A 17,953-nucleotide genomic window follows, 5' to 3' on the forward strand; every position below is an offset into this window, starting at 1 on the left:
ACACTTCATGATCCATCATCAAGATGACAGAATGCATTGAAAAGTGAAATATACAGACCAAGCCCAACCAAAGGGAAATAAAAAGAAAAGACGATTGGTCTGCTTATTTCACTTTTCCATTCTTTCTTTCTCTTATCTTGCGGATGGATTGCTAAGTGTGATCCAAAAAATTGATGCCAAGAAAATATACACAATCAAATCCAAAAACAAAAATTTACATTTCAAATGGATAGTGGACATCTGATAAGATCAATATAAGATGATGGGCAATCTTTCAATAGGAATTATTTTTAAGGAAAAAAACAAGGTTATGCATCTTCTACCACTTTGCCCCAAGTAGTTTTGGTTTCATAGCTACAACTAGCAACTAGCAACCTTCAAAGCTTCCTTTGTAACCAGGGAAGGAAGGGTATGACTATTGCATAGAATGTCACTTAGTATAGCCTGAGCTACTTCAACTAGGGCATGGGATTCTCCAAATGCTTTCCTTAATGACTTAGACAAACAAGATGATGCAAAGTTTGGAATCTATGCTTAGGCAACATCATGCATGTTATTGATTGAATATTTAAAGGGTTTATAATACAAATTTTATAAGCCTTTTATGAATAAATATTCTAACCACATGTCAACATGACTATTCCTCACATTTCATTTTCTATAAATAGATTTTATTTAATAAAAGATAATAATACATTATCAGATGAAGCTTCTTAAAAAATAATAAATTAAAATAGGATTGAGTGCAATAAAATCTTAGTAAATAAAAGAAAGTCAAAATGAGGAGTCCTTATCATAATTGCCTCAAACATCTACTAGACACTATATTTTTCATGCACCTGAAAAAGAAAGTGGTGTATAACTATAAAAGTAACCTCTAGAAAGCTTGCTTCAAATAGGATTGAAATTATAATTTATTGTTTTCTAATTACATCTAGGGAGTTTTCCAAAGGACTCCCATAGTTTTGCAATGTTTTCAGTACACATCAAACAGTCAATAACAAAAAAAAACAAGCAAAGATATCAAGATTATACCTAAATATAAGAACAACTAAACATTTACTATTAATATACAATACTATTATGAACATTAAGATATTAAAATACATTTAGTAATATATATCATTATTTCATGTGAAATATTTGAATTTGGTAAAACAACATGCCATATACTGAACTTTAATCTCTAAACCAATTTAATGCCAAAGATTTTCAACTACCGTGTCTTTACCTTTCACTTCCTTTCATGTAGTGTTGATCAATCTTAGGTGGCAACCCATACAATCCTTTTCTTCTATGAAAACAATTGGTTCCTCCATAAAGAGGGTCTTGGAGTCCATTTGATCCCTTCCAAATAGTTTTCATACACCCAACATCTCCATTCTTACATCTATATCATGTAATAGCTTGGCCAAAAATGTTATAAAGCTCTTGAATAATCAGTTCATAAAAGATAGTAAATTATTTCTTACTTCTATGAGTGTTTTCAACCAATTTCCAAAGGGATCATCCTTGAGACTTCCATGGAACACTTAAGGGAATTGAACAAAACTGCATTCTTTCTCTTATTTACATTCAAGGAAAAGGCACATAGCATGTTGTATAGCTCTATAATCACTGACATGCATATCAGTATCTAGATTTAGTGTGAAAGGAGAATTTCTCATCAATGTTGAGACTCTTGCCTAAAAATCCAACACCACATTAGATCAGTAAAAATCATGTTAAGAAATAGCATATATTTGCAATGCCATCAAAACCTATCATAGTTGACAGTACAATGTTATATATTTCATATCATTCTTCATAGTTGCAATTACTATTAAAATTTCCAAACAATTATTCAAAAACATTTTCAATCACAATTTATACCAGAAACTTTGTAAATAAGTTCTAGAAAGATAAATAACAAAAATCTACTAACCTTGACATTCATGGCACCAGCCTTATAAGGATGGCTGACCTTGGGGCATTTCTCTCTAGCAACATATATCAGGTGGGGCAGAGCATCAACTTTCTTGTCATGAACCATTTTGTTTTCAGGAATAACCTATACATATAAAGAATTAATAGTGTGAGATATTCATCCTCTAGAGAAGCTCTTACTATCTTGATTAAAGTTTATTCTACAAAAATATAATAAACAATTATTTTAACTTCGTACTCTCCCTATTACTAGTACTATACTTGTATGGTTTCTAACATCTGAGCTTCTATACACAAAACCATTAACACTGTGATGAGAAGTAAAATCAGGTGGAAATTGTTTTTCTTCCAATGTTCTTCTTATCCTTTTCTTGAAACCTTCGTACTCATCCTACAAAATATCATTTAACAATTTTAAGGAGGCATGATGATTTAATAGCATGAGAACTATTGATTTTTGTATTTTAATCACATCATCATCACTTCATATCTTGCCATTCTCGAACAAAATCAAGATCAAATGACTCATTTTCTTTGCAGAAATACATAAACAGTGCCTTGTTCTTTATTTTGAGCTTTCTACAGAATGGTACCCATTTTTTTGGCAAAGCTTGAAGTTTCTACAAGAGAGTAGAAATTGATGGGAGATGCACCATCATCTGAGATATAACAAGCAAATTTTTCTACTGGATAATCAAGTGCAAGAAAAAAAAGAATTGTATTGGTGGTTATTAATGCGAGCTCCTTAAAAAAATATGTTGTAGTGATGATAACATCCACAATAGGAAGCTTTGAAATAGATTCTCCACTATATCTACAAGATAAAAACATAACACAACACCCAAGTTTTTGTAGTGTTTCAAAGAAGAATAAACATATAAGACCTTCATTCATAGAGAAATAAGCATATAAGACCTCCACTTTTTATGATAATAAAACAAATGTGTAAATGAACAAGATTTATTTCTACCTCTTTACAAGCCTCTCTGGGTATGTATTATACCCAACAAACTTTCACACCATGTTGTGATAGAGCATCCACATGAAAGAAAACCAAATCTCACATACAAAAGCTATCATCTAAAAATTCTAAGAAAATGTAGAAAATGTTTTAGCTCTCAAAGTCACAAGGAAAGGGAAGGAAATAATCAATGATCTCATAATACACATAGAACAACGAGGAAGATGAAAAACATTCGAAGTATGGAATTGAAGTTAATTAGAGACAAATCAATATAATTCCTTAAACTGTAAATACAAGTTGATCTTACTATAGGAGGAATAAAATGATTAAATACAATGTTTTTACTGGCTTAAATAGGTCAAGTTGGCCTTCGTACGGACACACATCATCAAGGTAGTCACTGCCTATATTAAGGGCACATGAATTCATTTTAACATATTAAAAAAATAGATGTTTTAACTCTATTAATCAACAACAACTTCTCTTGTTAGCAGTGATTTCTCTTCATCTAAGGCGACGTTCTCCTCCCAAAATTGCAGTAAACTCATCCTAAAAGAGAAATAATCTATCATAAGGTGAAGTGAAATATCGAAAGGGTGGGGGGAGGGGGATTTTTTAAGAAGGGCCAATTTAGACAACAACAAGCAAGTCTCTTCAAAAATTAGAGATAAGGAGGCAAGGAAACAAAAATCTGGGTACGTTATATTGTAGAATTCATTTGTTTTTCCAATTTTACCAAAGTTTCCTTTCAAAATTTGCAAGAGGTAATATGGGATCACTAGAATAGGTTCATTTTGAGTTCTAGTTTTCTTTTGGAAACTACTTACAATACCTTAAAGAAGGAAAGCTAGGAAGTTGTAGATAGAATTCTAATCTACTTAAGCATTTGGAAAGAGAGTAGTAGACCTATGGTCAAGGAAGAGTTTTGGATGCTATAGATATAAAGTTAAATGTGGAGTTTGAGAAGGCTGAAATGGAACAATTGGTAGGGATAGGGTTGTGGTGCTCCCATCTAGATCCAACTATAAGACCCAAAATGAGGCAAGTGGTAAAGTTGTTGAAGCTGGAAGATCGAGTACCTGATCTTCCTCTAGAATACATTGTTAGCAAATACTTTTGTAGTGGATAAAGATCAAATGGGATACCAGATAGAAGCATCTAAAAGGTTAAATGAATGGTTAAAGGTTTAAGGATTATTTATATGAAGGTTGTGCACTACAACCCTCATTATATTGATCACATGGTCTCACAGGTGTCACAAAATCCTGTAAGAAGAACACATAATATTTTAGACCATGATCCATAAGATATAATAAAATATAAACATCTAATGAAATTTTATTATTGCTTAAGATTAAATACTACTTACCTACAAAGAATTGACTCTAAGTATCAATTCATCTTTCAGTGCCTCGGTCTCCTTAGTTTTGTTTTAGTCAAGGACAAGGTTAAGAATTTCATCACTATATATTTTTATAGGATTTTGGCCCATGAAGATGGGGTCAAAGATACAACAGATGTCATCTAAAAATGATGCCTAAATTTTAGATTGCATTTGATTTGTTGTTATTTGCGCTTTTCCCTATCAGGAAGTATCAAGTTGTGACATCAATATCTATAAACTTCCATCAAAATAACTCCAAACTCATAAAGAAAATAACATAATAATATGACATTTATTTCTATATAATTTGTACAATTACACTAATTAAGGTTTACCCTTGCTGAAGTTGTGTGAAGTACATCCTCACATGTGCCTTGTGGTGTATCCATGTCGCCTTGTGAAAAAGATTAGTAATTCTTAGCAATCAGTAGTGAAATGAAAGTAATAGACAATCAAAATTTTATGGAACAATCCATTTCATAACTGATCATCAAGTTGTATAGAAAAATCAACATTTTATGAAGGGAAAAACTTGAGACCAAATTATGATTCAATAAGAAAATCGGAAGGTACATCACTCATACTTAATTGGATTTGTGATGCCCTCATTGTTAACCTAAGAACAAGATAGCAATGAAAAACATATGTGGTCAAGGGGTGGAAGACCTTGAGCACCTCAAGATACTAAATAAAAATTGGCAAATTGTACATAGTAGATAGAAGTTAAAGGTAATTTGTATGCTCTTTCAAAATTCAATAACATCAAGGTCTTATCAAGGAAAATTGTGAAGTCATATATATGCCGATTTTTCTATCTAGCTTCAAGTAAGCGCACAAGAGAATTGAGATCGAGTGATGCGATCCAGGGTTGAAGATATCAAGTACCTTCATTAGCATAGAACCAAAGTATGATCCAAACATTGAGCTCACATGATATCAAATATAACAATTGTTTGGACTCCTGACACCCACCTTATCAGTATGTAAATCATGACTTTAGTAATAAATGATAATTCCATAATCCATCATGTCCTTAAGATGACATCCTTTATCAACCATCATGGAGAAAACATGAAGTATGTTTCCTAATGAAGATATGGTTGTCACATCATAGCATACATCCATTGATCATATATGAATACAAATCCTTATCATTAATCATACAAAGATGAGATAATAAAGTTAGCAAGCAACATGATAAGACAAGTAGCATGATCATCCAACAATTATTATCACTAAGGAGATAACCAAATAGAGCATCAATTACCAAACTAATTTGCAATAAATGGTAATGTTAACCATGAAATATCAGTTAGCAAGCATGTCAATATTATCACCTTATGATCATCATAATCACCCATCAATTATAATCATTACAAGAGGTATTGATTAGGAAGATTGAACATCAAAGGACAAGTTTTGTTACACCATTCAAGTGTTCCCATGTTCACATCAAACAACATAAATGCAGACATAGTTGTGTGTATTTGTGTGTACATATGTATGTAGTTTCCAGTCAGTAAATAGATAGTCACGTTATCAATAATTAGCATGAGATTGTCTTTATCACCACCTATGGAAGATTAATTAAATAATGACAAGTGAAGTAAACAAACTAATCAATAGTGATTATTCATAACCATGCAAAGATAGTGATTAACCATTAAATGCCCATTTCAGAATTTAAAAAAAAAGTTATCCCAACCAATGGGTGCAAATATCCAATAATAATGAGATCTATTATAAGAATAAATCCCATTCTCAAAGACATCATTGAGTATTTCTTATCAACTATTTATCCTTATTGGATTTCTCAAGGGAGTACTTTCCTTTTGAAAATTAGTTTCTAAATACTGAAGGAAAGTAATTATGAAGAGCCCACTATCTTGTATATTTCCAAAGATAAGGTAGATATAGAAATATCATTGTTGTAAGAGATGTTAATGACAATTGTTGGAAATATAAGAGTAGTAATTGAAAGGGGAGGGGTGAATCAATTACTACTAAAATAAATCCTAGATCCCTTAGATGTTAGTGCAAAATGTAAATTGAAAATTTAATATTGTTGAAGCTTAGTAAACACACAAAATATTGTAACTCAGTAAATGCTTGACATATAAACTTTAGATGTTATATGTGATTACCATTACTTTAATTTAGTTGTAAACACACAAAATAAAATAGCTTGAACACATTTGACACCAAGATTTAACTTGGAAACCCAATTTGGGAAAAACCACCAATTGCCACTAGTTACTATTTTCACTCTTCTAAAGTGAGCCCTATTAGGATCCAACTCTGTTAAAGGTTACAAAACACACTGTTAGGTGTGACCCTGTTAAAGTATTTAATCACCTTGTTAGGAGTGGCCTTTTTAGAGATCTGTAGACAATTCAATAGAACTACCACCTTATTAGAGGATTTGCAAATAGTTGTTAAGAGAACTTTGTTATGAGATTTAGATCACTACTACAATGGTTAGAGAGTAAGAATGAGATGACCTGAACTAGATGCAACTGATTTGCTAATTATAGATCTCTATTCTAGCTTGTGCTTGATCCTTCTTGATCAAATATAGTTTTTCTTCTTCACAAGGATATTCTGCTTATCCTTCAAATTTGCTTCCTCTTCTCATCATTAGATCTTCAATAACATATTTATGCATTGCATCCACACCATACTTTGAAATCACAAACTTGATCTTATACTTATATCTTCCACTTTGTCAAGTTAACTCAAATAAAACTTAGAATAATTAATATTCATCACCTCAGTCGGCTAGAATCAATAGATAAATCAATTAATCTTACTATTCCAAAATAAGAAAATCCTTCATTAGCCAACCCAGCTCGGTAGAAACTAACTCATAAATGATTTCATTTGTTAAACAATAGAAGCTCGATTAATACTGCAAACTTCATGAAAATCCTTTGGCAATTGAGTGAGCTCGGTTAGCACTAGTTTCGTCCAACTTTCCTTCATTAACCGAGTGAGCTCGATTAACACTCACTTCCTGCATGCTTTTCTTCGATGCCCGAGTGAACTCGGTAGACACAAAAAATTGTCTTTACTACCCGAGTGGGCTCAGCATACACTGACTAATAATGATATAACATTGTATCCAACAATCTCCATCTTTGGCATTGATGGTAACACAGCATGTCATAACATAGTAAAATTTTAGATTTAGACTTGAGAACTTCGTCTGTCAGTATGAGCTCTTTCTTTCACTGGATTCTTTCTTTGTTTGCAACAACTACTACCAAGTTCATTCAGAACTTTCTCCCTCTTTTAGCAAACTTCGTCTTTGGAAAACTTCTCCCTCTTTGGTTCCTTACTTTATTATGGTTCCAAAAATTTCTCAGAGATATGATAGTAAACTTCTCCCACTTTGACAACACATGCCAAAGATAACAATTTTGTTAATACCAATGTACCTTAAGTACCAATTCATCTACAATATGCCCTTGCTAATTCTGCACACATTAATTGATCTTCAACAAGTTCTAGTTGATGCATCACTAAGCTTCATTTAGTGAACTTCAGATAGGGAAATGACCCCTAGCTTACCTCTTAGATATAGAAATGCATCCTTAGGTAATGGCTTGGTAAATATGTTTGCAATCTATTCCTCTGTATTAACATATTCCAATTTGACTTCTTTTTCATGCACCAATTCTCTTAAGAAGTAATATTTTATTGCAATGTGCTTTTTTTTGGTATGCATCATTAGATTTTTTGATATGTTGATTGCACTGGTGTTATCATAGTATATGACTATTGGATCCTTAATCTCTATCTTCATTCCTTCCAACAATTGTTTGAACTAATTAATGTTAGAACAATCAACTGCTTCTGCCACATATTTTGCCTCTGTTGTAGATTGAGATGTACAATTTTGCTTCTTGCTTGTCCAAGACACTAGTCTTTTACCAAGAAAGAATGCTCCACCACTAGTGTTTTTTCTATCATCAATACTTCTTGCCCAATCGACATCAGTAAATACTTTCAAGTCCAAATTGCCTCCAAGTTTATACCATAAACCATACTCTTCAGTACCTTTTAGATATCTCATGATTATTTTGATTGCCATCATATGATTTTTCTTAGGATTTTCTAAGAATCTTGCCACTATTCAACCTACTAGAGCAATATTAGGCCTTTTGTGTACTACATACTACAATTTTCCAATCATTGATCTATATGTGGTCTGATCTACTTCTTTGGAATCATCATTTTTGGAGAGCTTATGTCCAGTAGACATAGGGGTTCCAACTGGTCTTGAATCTTCCATTGTAAACTTTTTCAATATTTCCTTGATATGCTTAGATTGAGTGATGTAGATACCATTTTTGTTCTGTTGTATCTACAATCCAACAAAGAATTATATCTCACCAAATGTAGACATCTCGAAGTCTTTACTCATTTCTTCTAGAAATGCTTTGCACAAGTCATCATTTCCTATAAATAAAGTATCATCAACAAATATTTCTACCAACACAATCTTCTATTCTACTCCTTCCTTGATCTACAAACTACTAATATCATTTGTCCTTTGAAAGCCAATTCATACCAAGTAATTATGAAGTCTTTCATACTAAGCTCTAGGAGCTTACTTGAGACCATATAATGCTTTGTGTAACTTGAAAAAAATGTCTCTTTTGCTAGCTTCTACAAAACCTTCTAGTTGTTCAATGTAGATTTCCTCATCAAGAATTTCATTCAAGAATGCAGATTTGACATCCATTTGATATACTTTAAATCCTCTATGTGTTGCATATGCTAGTAAAGTTCTAACACCTTCTAGTCTTGCCATAGGAGCAAAAGTCTCACCATAATCAATACCTTTTTCTTGAGAATAGCCTTTGCACACCAATCTTGCTTTGTTTCTTGAAACTTTTCCATATTCATTTAGCTTATTTCTAAATACCCACTTTGTACCAATTAAATTTTTATCCTTGGGTCTAGGAACAAGAGTCCAAGTTTTTTTCTTTTCTATCTATTCTATCTCTTCATTCATTGCTTCAATCTAGCTTTCATTTTCTAGAGCATCTTTAACACTTCTAGGTTCAAATTCAGGTAGTGAACATGTACCTTTTAATTTACTTCTTGTCATTGTTCCATCGAATTTGTCTCCAATGATCTGATCATGTGCATGATGGCTTTTGACATATCTTGCTAACATAGGCTCTTTGGGCTTTGAATGAGTTCCACCATCTTCATCTTGAATTTTAGTTTTTGTCTATAACTCAAGTCCATCATGCTCGGTTTGAACTAGCTCAGTAGTCTCTGATTGTGACTCAGGTCCTTCTGACTACAACTAGGGTTGCACTGTCTGCAACTTGGTAACTGTTAGAGATTTTGGGGACTCGAGAGATGAAACTTTCTTTCTTTTAGATAGATTTGGTAGGGTATCAGGTTCATAGTAAACAAATCTTCTGTAATATTTTGGCTCCTTATTGCTTTCTTCTTCACTTTTTTCTACAAACTCATCAATTCTGACATGTGCACTTTCTATAATTTTATGAATAGACAAGTTCAAACATTTTTATACTTTACTTCTATAGGAATATCCTAGAAATATGCCTTCATCACCTTTTACATCAAATTTTCCTTTTCTAGATTCTTTTAAGATATAACATTTTTTGCCAAATACTTTCAAGTAACTTACATTAGCTTTGTAGCCATACCATAGCTAATAAGGAGTTTTATTTGAGTCTTTCCTCAATTGTACTCTATTCAAGGTATGAACTACAGTGTTGATAGCTTCCTTCCAGTATTTGAGAGCAATCTTCTTTTCAATCATTAGGGTTCTTGCACAATCCATGATAGATTTCTTTCTTCTTTCAGCTATACCATTCTGCTATGGTGTACTAGGAGTTGATACTTGTCTTTTCATTCCTCTTTCAATGTAGAAATTATTGAATTCATTGAAGATGAATTCACTACCTCTATCTGATCTTAAGCATTTCAACCTCTTTCTAGTTTCCTTTTCTACTCTTGTTGTATACCACTTGAATTTTTGAAAGGCTTCTAATTTTTCTCTTAAATACATTACTATCATCATTCTAAAATAATAATCAACAAAAAGAATGAAAAACTTTTCTCCATTGTAGCTTTCTATTCCAATAGGTCCACATAAGTCTAAATGAACAATTTCCAAGACTTATTTTGACTGATAGTTTTTGCTTTTGAAACTAGTCTTTCCCATCTTACCAATTTGGCAATTCTTGCATAGAGCCATTTCAGGTTTCTTCAAACTAGGAATACCTCTTACCCTTTTATATTTGGTTATTTTAATTAGATTATCAAAGTTTACATGACATAGCCTTTTGTGCCACAACCAATTTTCCTCTACTTGAGAAATAATACAGGAATGGTCATTGAGATCAAGATAAAATAGATTACCTTTTGTTTACTTGTCAGATCTAATCAAATTTCCTTTTCCATCTAGTAGTTTGGCCTATCCATTCATGAATTCTACCTTGAATCTAATGTTATTCAATTGTCCCACACTTAGTAGATTATGCTTTCATCCTTCAACCCAATAAGAATTGTCACATACAAGTTCTTTAGTCAATGAAATACATCCTTTTCCTTTTATGTTATAAGGTTTATTGTTTCCAAATCTCACACTACCTCCATCATAATATTCCATGTGTTCAAATTTTTTTTTTTCTCCAGTCATATGATGTGCACAGCCACTATCAATAATCCATATATCATTTTTGCTAACATGAGAGATAAGTGCCATCTTATCTCCTTCATCATCAGATTCATCTTTCACAGTAATATATACCATTTCATCTTCACTGTTATTAGAATCTTAAGCTATAAAACAATATTTCTTACCTTTTTCTTTGTAATTCTTATAGTTTTTGGAATTCTTATTGCCTTTGTACTTATTTATTTTCTTCTCATCCTTGATTTCCTTATTTGGACACCTAGCAGTAATGTAACCAACTTCTTCACAGGAAAAGCAAATCAGAGGAACTTTACCTTTGTACTTTCCTCTACCTTTGGAATACTTTCTTGTATGTAGGGCTCCAACAACTTCAAGATCACTATCTGAACTTTCTTTTGATGTTCCTTCTTCTTCACTTCCTGATTGACTAGATTTTGATTTCTTACCCTTTTCTTTTAGTGAGAGTTTAGCTTTAAAAGAAGATTCAATAACCTTTGAACTAGGAACATAGTTATCAAAATTATCTAGCTCAAAAGTTGTCAATCTTCTAATTAGAGAATCCAAAGATATTTTATTATTTGGATCACATCTCATTTCTTGAATAATAGATACTCTAATTGCATAAATAGGAAGAAGAGTTCTAAGTACCTTGCTTACAACTATTTTCTCTTCAATGTCTCCTCTAGATGCTTTGATTGCACTTACACTTGCTTTTATCCTTTCCACATATTTGACAATGTTCTTATCTTCTCTCATTCTCATATGATCAAAATGACCTCTAATACTTTTAGCCTTAGCTCTTCTTACATTGTCATCTCCTCCATATATATCTTTCAATTTGATTCACATCTCATAAGCTATGTTGTAATCTTTGACTTCATCAAATTCAGCATTACTAAGAGTAGATGCAATATCAATCATCATGATGTTATGATTTTTCTTTTTAGCAATATCTTCAATAGATAATGTTCTAGAGGGAGTCTTGTATTCAGTATCAACATACTTGCATCTTAAGTCACTGATGGTAGCCAAGTGTAACCTTACAAGTCCTTGCCATGCTACAAGATTGTCTATGTTTAGCTTGGGGATTTCTCTTCTATAAGACATCCTTATCTTTAGCTTAGGTCTTTGAAACCTTATCTACAAGCACTAAAAGCTCTAATACCAATTGTTAGAAATATAAGAGGTGTAACTGAGAGGGGAGGGGTGAATTAGTTACTACTACAAAAAATTTTAGATTCCTTAGGCGTCAGTACAAAATGCAAATTGAAAACTGAATATTACTAAAGCTCGGTAAACATATACAGAATGTTATAACTTGGTAAATGCTTGACATATAAACTTTAGATGTTATCTATGATTACCATTACTTTAACTTAGTTTCAAAAACATAAAATAAAATAGCTTGAACACATTTGACACCAAGATTTCACGTGGAAACCCAATTTGGGAAAAACCACCAATTGCAACTAGTTACTGTTTTCACTCTTCTAAAGTGATCCCTGTTAGGAGCCAACCCTATTAAAGGTTACAAAATACATTGTTAAGTGTGACCCTGTTAAATGACTTAATCACCCTGTTAGATGTGGCCTTGTTAGAGATCTTTGAAAAATTTAATAGAACAGCCACCTTGTTAGAGGATTTGCAAATAGCTATTAAGTGAACTCTGTTAAGAGATTTAGATCACTGCTACAATGGTTAGAGAGTAACAATGAGATGACCTAAATCGAATACAACTGATTTGTTGATTATAGATCTCCATTTTAGCTTGTGCTTGATCCTTCCTGATCAAATATAATTTTTTTGCTTCACAAGGATATTCTGCTTATCATTCAAATTCACTTCCTCTTCTCATCATTAGATCTTCAATAACATCTTTATGCATTACATCCACACCATACTTTGAAATCACAAACTTGACCTTATACTTATATCTTCCACTTTGTCAAGTTGGCTCAAATACAACTTAGAATAATTAATATTCATCACCTCAGTCAGCTGGAATCAATAGATAAATCAATTAAGCTTACTATGCCAAATGAGAAAATCCTTCTTTAGCCGACCTAGCTTGGTAGATACTAACTTAGAAACGATTTCCTTTGTTAACCAGCAGAAGCTTGATTAACACTACAAACTTCACGAAAATTCTTTGGCAACCAAGTGAGCTCAGTTAGCACTGGTTCTATCCAACTTTCCTTCATTAACCGAATGGGCTCGGTTAACACTCACTTTCTACATACTTTTCTTTGACACCTGAGTGAACTCAGTAAACACTGCCTTCCGAACTAAGCAATCTCAAGGACACTTAGACTACCCGAGTGAGCTTAGCATACACTAACTGATAATGATATGGCATTTGTGTAACATCAAACATAACACACAATTAATCAATTGTATCTAATAAACAATTGCATAAGTATAAGGTATAGATCAGAATTAGCAATATCATCACTATAAGTGATGATGCAGACAAGTACAAATAAGAAACAACTATATCAATGCTATAAGTGATATTGAGATATTTGTGTACTTATAAGATAGATCAGGAACAACAAGATATATCATTGCTATAAACAATAAAAGTAGACTTTAGAATATTAGTGCCATATCAGACTCGACTATCAACACATTGAGAAGACTTGTAGTATATCTTATATTGATATATTAGAAACAAGTAGCAGCAATTGGAAGGAGACTTCACACAATTCATATTGTTATAATAGAAGTGCAGATTTGATATATAATTGTAGACACTTAAAATTGTCTTAAACACTATATTAATTCATTTAATATTTCCTCTGACATTATAGTTAATTAGTTACTAATTAATTATATTTGTCATGTTCTTCTACTTATTTAATTTAATTCATTTAATTAAATAGGTTCACTTTCCTAATGTATTTAAATTTAATTTAAATACTTCCATCCCTAATGTATTAAATTTATTTAATGCATGATCCTCCATAAATCCCCTTTTAAATAAATCATATTTATTTAATCCCCTCCATTTCCATTAAATTCTCTAAATTCTATGATTAAATTAAATCATATTTAATTTATTCTTAAAACTATTGTAGTGTCTACCCTAGTTCACATTCTATTATCATTGTTGAACTCTTTTAGGCTAGTTTTATGCTTGATGTTTAGTATCATTAATTTCATATTATCAGATATTGTTTTTCATTCAGTTGATCATATGATGAGGTTACGTGATACTCCTTACTTTATGTATGTATGATGATTATTACAGTATTTTCAGTTATTGATGATGATTAGTTAGATGGTTTATCATATGTGTTTTCTTATGGATACTTACCCCATACTACATGTGTATGATGTGCGTGTTTTTTTTCTTTATGTATGGCATTTTTGATGTGGTTAAGGAAGGGAATCATAGTCACCTGCTAGTTGGGATCTACACGATGCACCACTTCTTGCCATTGCATGCTTAGCTTAGAATATTGTGTTTCTACATGCATGAATTTTATGTAGGTTGTAGGTATCGGGTATCGACTTCCTTGAATTGCTAGGATGAGCGTACCCTATCGCATTATCTCAATGGTGAGAGAGGGGAGATAAATTCTTAAGTCCAAATCCTAAACATTTAAGCCATTTGTCCTAATTGAAAATTAGGACAAGTATCTAAGTCGAGTACCCTCCAAATGTGTCGAATGATGTTAATTGTGATTATAACCCTTTTGTTTGATTTAGTATGTGTTTTGCTATGATGGGTTTTCATATGTTGTTTTATGAGTTTTTAATGAATTTTCTATTAATTAAGTCTAATTAAAAGATTAAATCAATGATTTAATATATTGGAAAATTATTATGATATTTTAATATTTAATTATATTTAATTAATTATATAAAAGAATTAAATTTGGAGATAAAAGTTATAAGGATAATTTTAGAACGTGATAATATTTATTTAATTTAATAATAATATATTTAGAGTTTATTTTTAAATAAATGCTAAATAATATTATTATTTAAGTTAATAAATAATATTATTATTTAAGTTAATAAATAATATTATTATTTAAGTTAATAAATAATTATCAAATTTAAATTTCAAAAATGAATTTTAAAAAGTAGAAAATATAGTAATTTAATTAAAAGTTTTAAGATCACATGATTTATGCATGAGTTTAAAATATAAGAAATAAATTAAAAAGATAAAACAAGTAAATTTAATAAGAGTTGCATAATGTGTGCATGAGAATTTAATAAATTAATTTAAAAGCGAAGTCAAGTGAAAATTAAATAAAGTTATTTAAGAATGCAATTAACGTGCATGAAAAATAATAATGCAAGGTAAAGAAAGATAAAAGAAAAGATTAATATTGAGTTAATATTGAGTTAAGGGTTGTGAGCAAGGAGTTCTCCCAAGTGAATGCACAATTAGTGTCTCGATTTAAGGAAAGAACTCTTTATCACAATAAGAGGGTTCATTTTTGGGAGAGATGAATTTTGACACAAATTTTGGAAGCGAATTTTGGAAGGGAATTTTTGGGGAAAGTTTTCAGAGAGAAGATTTTGGATAGAAGCGAATTCTCTCACAATCTTCGGGTGGTTGCGCATTAGCATCAGGCTCAAGTAGGGTCTTGTGTTTTGACCACTAGATGAATTATGTAATTCAATATGTTCTGTCTACTTCGTGCTTGTAGAAATTTGTCTTCTCAAAATTTTGTTGCATGGATCTTGCCACCTTTCATTCTGAATCTTTTGCTATTCGATTTCATCTGTAAATCCAAATTTATAAAAAAAAAAATCATTTAGAAATCCTCGTTCAACAGTTGAAAGAAATTAAAATTTATATTGCAAATTTGTTGGCTTTTCGAAAATTGAACAGGAAAAGTTTTGGGTTAAATGTAAAAATTTTAGTTAGGAAAAATTTGACCAGTTGGTTGTACTTCGTTAATCAGATTTGGGTTGAAATTTTTATTTTAAAAAATTTAATAAAAATAAAAATATTGTTTGAAATTAATTTTAATAAAATTTAAATTAAAAATTAATATATTTAAAATTTGAGGAAAGGGGTTATTGTTTTGTTAAAACTTAATATGAAACTAAATATTTTTTTTAAAAGTTTCTATTTAATATATATATATATATGAAGGGGGGGAGGCGGAGCCACCACATCCCCAGCTCCCAACACCCTAGCCACAACCTTTAAAGGTTGTGTGCGGCAAGGAAAACTATTGACTACGGTAGCAATGGTACCTACAGCCGCAAGGGTTGGGCTAGCGGGCCTCTAAAAACGCTTATCATTATTTTTATTTATTTATATATATATAAGATTTGTAATATAGTTAATTTATAATTAGTTTATTAAAATATAATAATAATTAATTTATTAAATTATTATTATTAAATTTGTTAAATTAATATTTATTAATTTTAATAATTTAATTAATAAAGTTTAAGATCGGTATGTTCTACAAACACTAATTAAAGTAATTAAATTTATTTAAGTTTAATGAATGCATAGGGTTATTTGGTGAATCTAGATTTATTTTATTGACTTTAATAAATAATTGAGAAATGTTTGTATATAGATTTATTGACAATTACTAATTAATTTAATTTAATAGTATTTAATTAAGTTAATTGATAATGAAGATGAAAACTAATAGAATTATAAATTATTCTATCAATAAGAATTATTTAAATGAATTAAATTAAATAGATTGCCCTTAGGTTATTTTTGAAAATTGATTATAACTAATAGGAGTAATTCTATAAATGAATGGGTTGACTTGTAGGACAAACTGGGAAACTTATAAATTCAAACACATACAATGAAGCCAAGACTAAAACCTTACATTTAATCCAACTATATACTTTCAAATCAAACCCAACTATGAGATGGTCCTATTTTCTGTGTGATGTCTATGCTTTGGGGGTTTTGGGGTTGATTTAGCATTGACCAGTCCTAGGTTGTTACGAGAGGCTCGAGGGTTGTGTGATTGTGATGCTATGTTGGTTGAACTAGATCTTTTATACCCGACCTTGGTAATGTGATGATATGCTCTATGATTGGATGTATTTACTATTTGTTATTGCTTTCCAGTCTTCTTATGTGAAGCTGAGGTGTATGTATATGAGATACCTGACTTAACCATTTTTAGTCCTCGATCAGTTATACTTGAGTTGAATTTTAGTCACCTTGATGGGACTGAAGTGTTTTCCATGTTCTTAATGGTGTCATGTTGTGACATGTTTGACTTGACCATTTTGGAGTCTTCGATCAATGTTATTTTTGGGATTATTTCTAGTTGCTCGTTGAGAACCGATGGATATTGTGATTTATTTTATAGTTGCTCATAGAGAACCGATGGATATTGTGATTTATCATTTGATGCTTCTTAGTTGCTTGTGGAGAACTGATGTGAATATTGTAGATTATCTTTTGATGCTTTCTAATCACTTGTATAGGGCTGAGGTGATTTTACTATGATTCTTTGATTTGTGATTTATGAGCTTAGGGTAGGTAATCTATATGTAGTGTCAGAAAGTGGCTTGCAATGGGGGACGAGGCCCTAAGTGGCTGCCAGGGGAACTCATTGTAAGTTATTTTATTAAGTGAAAACATTACACTAAATAGGGATTAAAATGAATCTAATAAGACAATTGTATGTTCTCGCCCATGCCTCGAGTGCTAGTACAGACTAGGATGGGAGTAGAGAAAATGCTTGGTTACAACCTTACATTCCGTAGTATGCCTTGTTAGTACGAGAGGGTACTAGTGGCTACATAGGGATCACTAGGGACCCTGGAGTCCTAAGCTAACTACCAGGGTAACCCCTACATGATTCATGTGATGACACTTGCCCACTTACATAGTAGGTTTCCTACATTGCTTGTGTGCCTCTAGGTCTAGATGTTGATCTATGTGTTGGAACCTTTTAGTTAGTATAATTTTAAGATTTCCTAGACTTATAGAGTATTTGTGTTATGTGATTTGATATCCTGTTTGGGACTTGAGACTATC

At 31.3% G+C, this 17,953-nt stretch overlaps 1 pseudogene; it reads right to left on the minus strand.

The window, feature by feature from the left end:
• Positions 1 to 1,227: 1,227 nt before the first annotated feature.
• Positions 1,228 to 17,953, minus strand: part of LOC149553282 (cellulose synthase-like protein H1) — a 43,993-nt pseudogene continuing 27,267 nt past the window's right edge.

Source organism: Cupressus sempervirens, chromosome 6 (assembly GCF_028749045.1).
Source record: "Cupressus sempervirens isolate cs-2001-9-10 chromosome 6, ASM2874904v1, whole genome shotgun sequence".
NCBI lineage: Eukaryota > Viridiplantae > Streptophyta > Pinopsida > Cupressales > Cupressaceae > Cupressus > Cupressus sempervirens.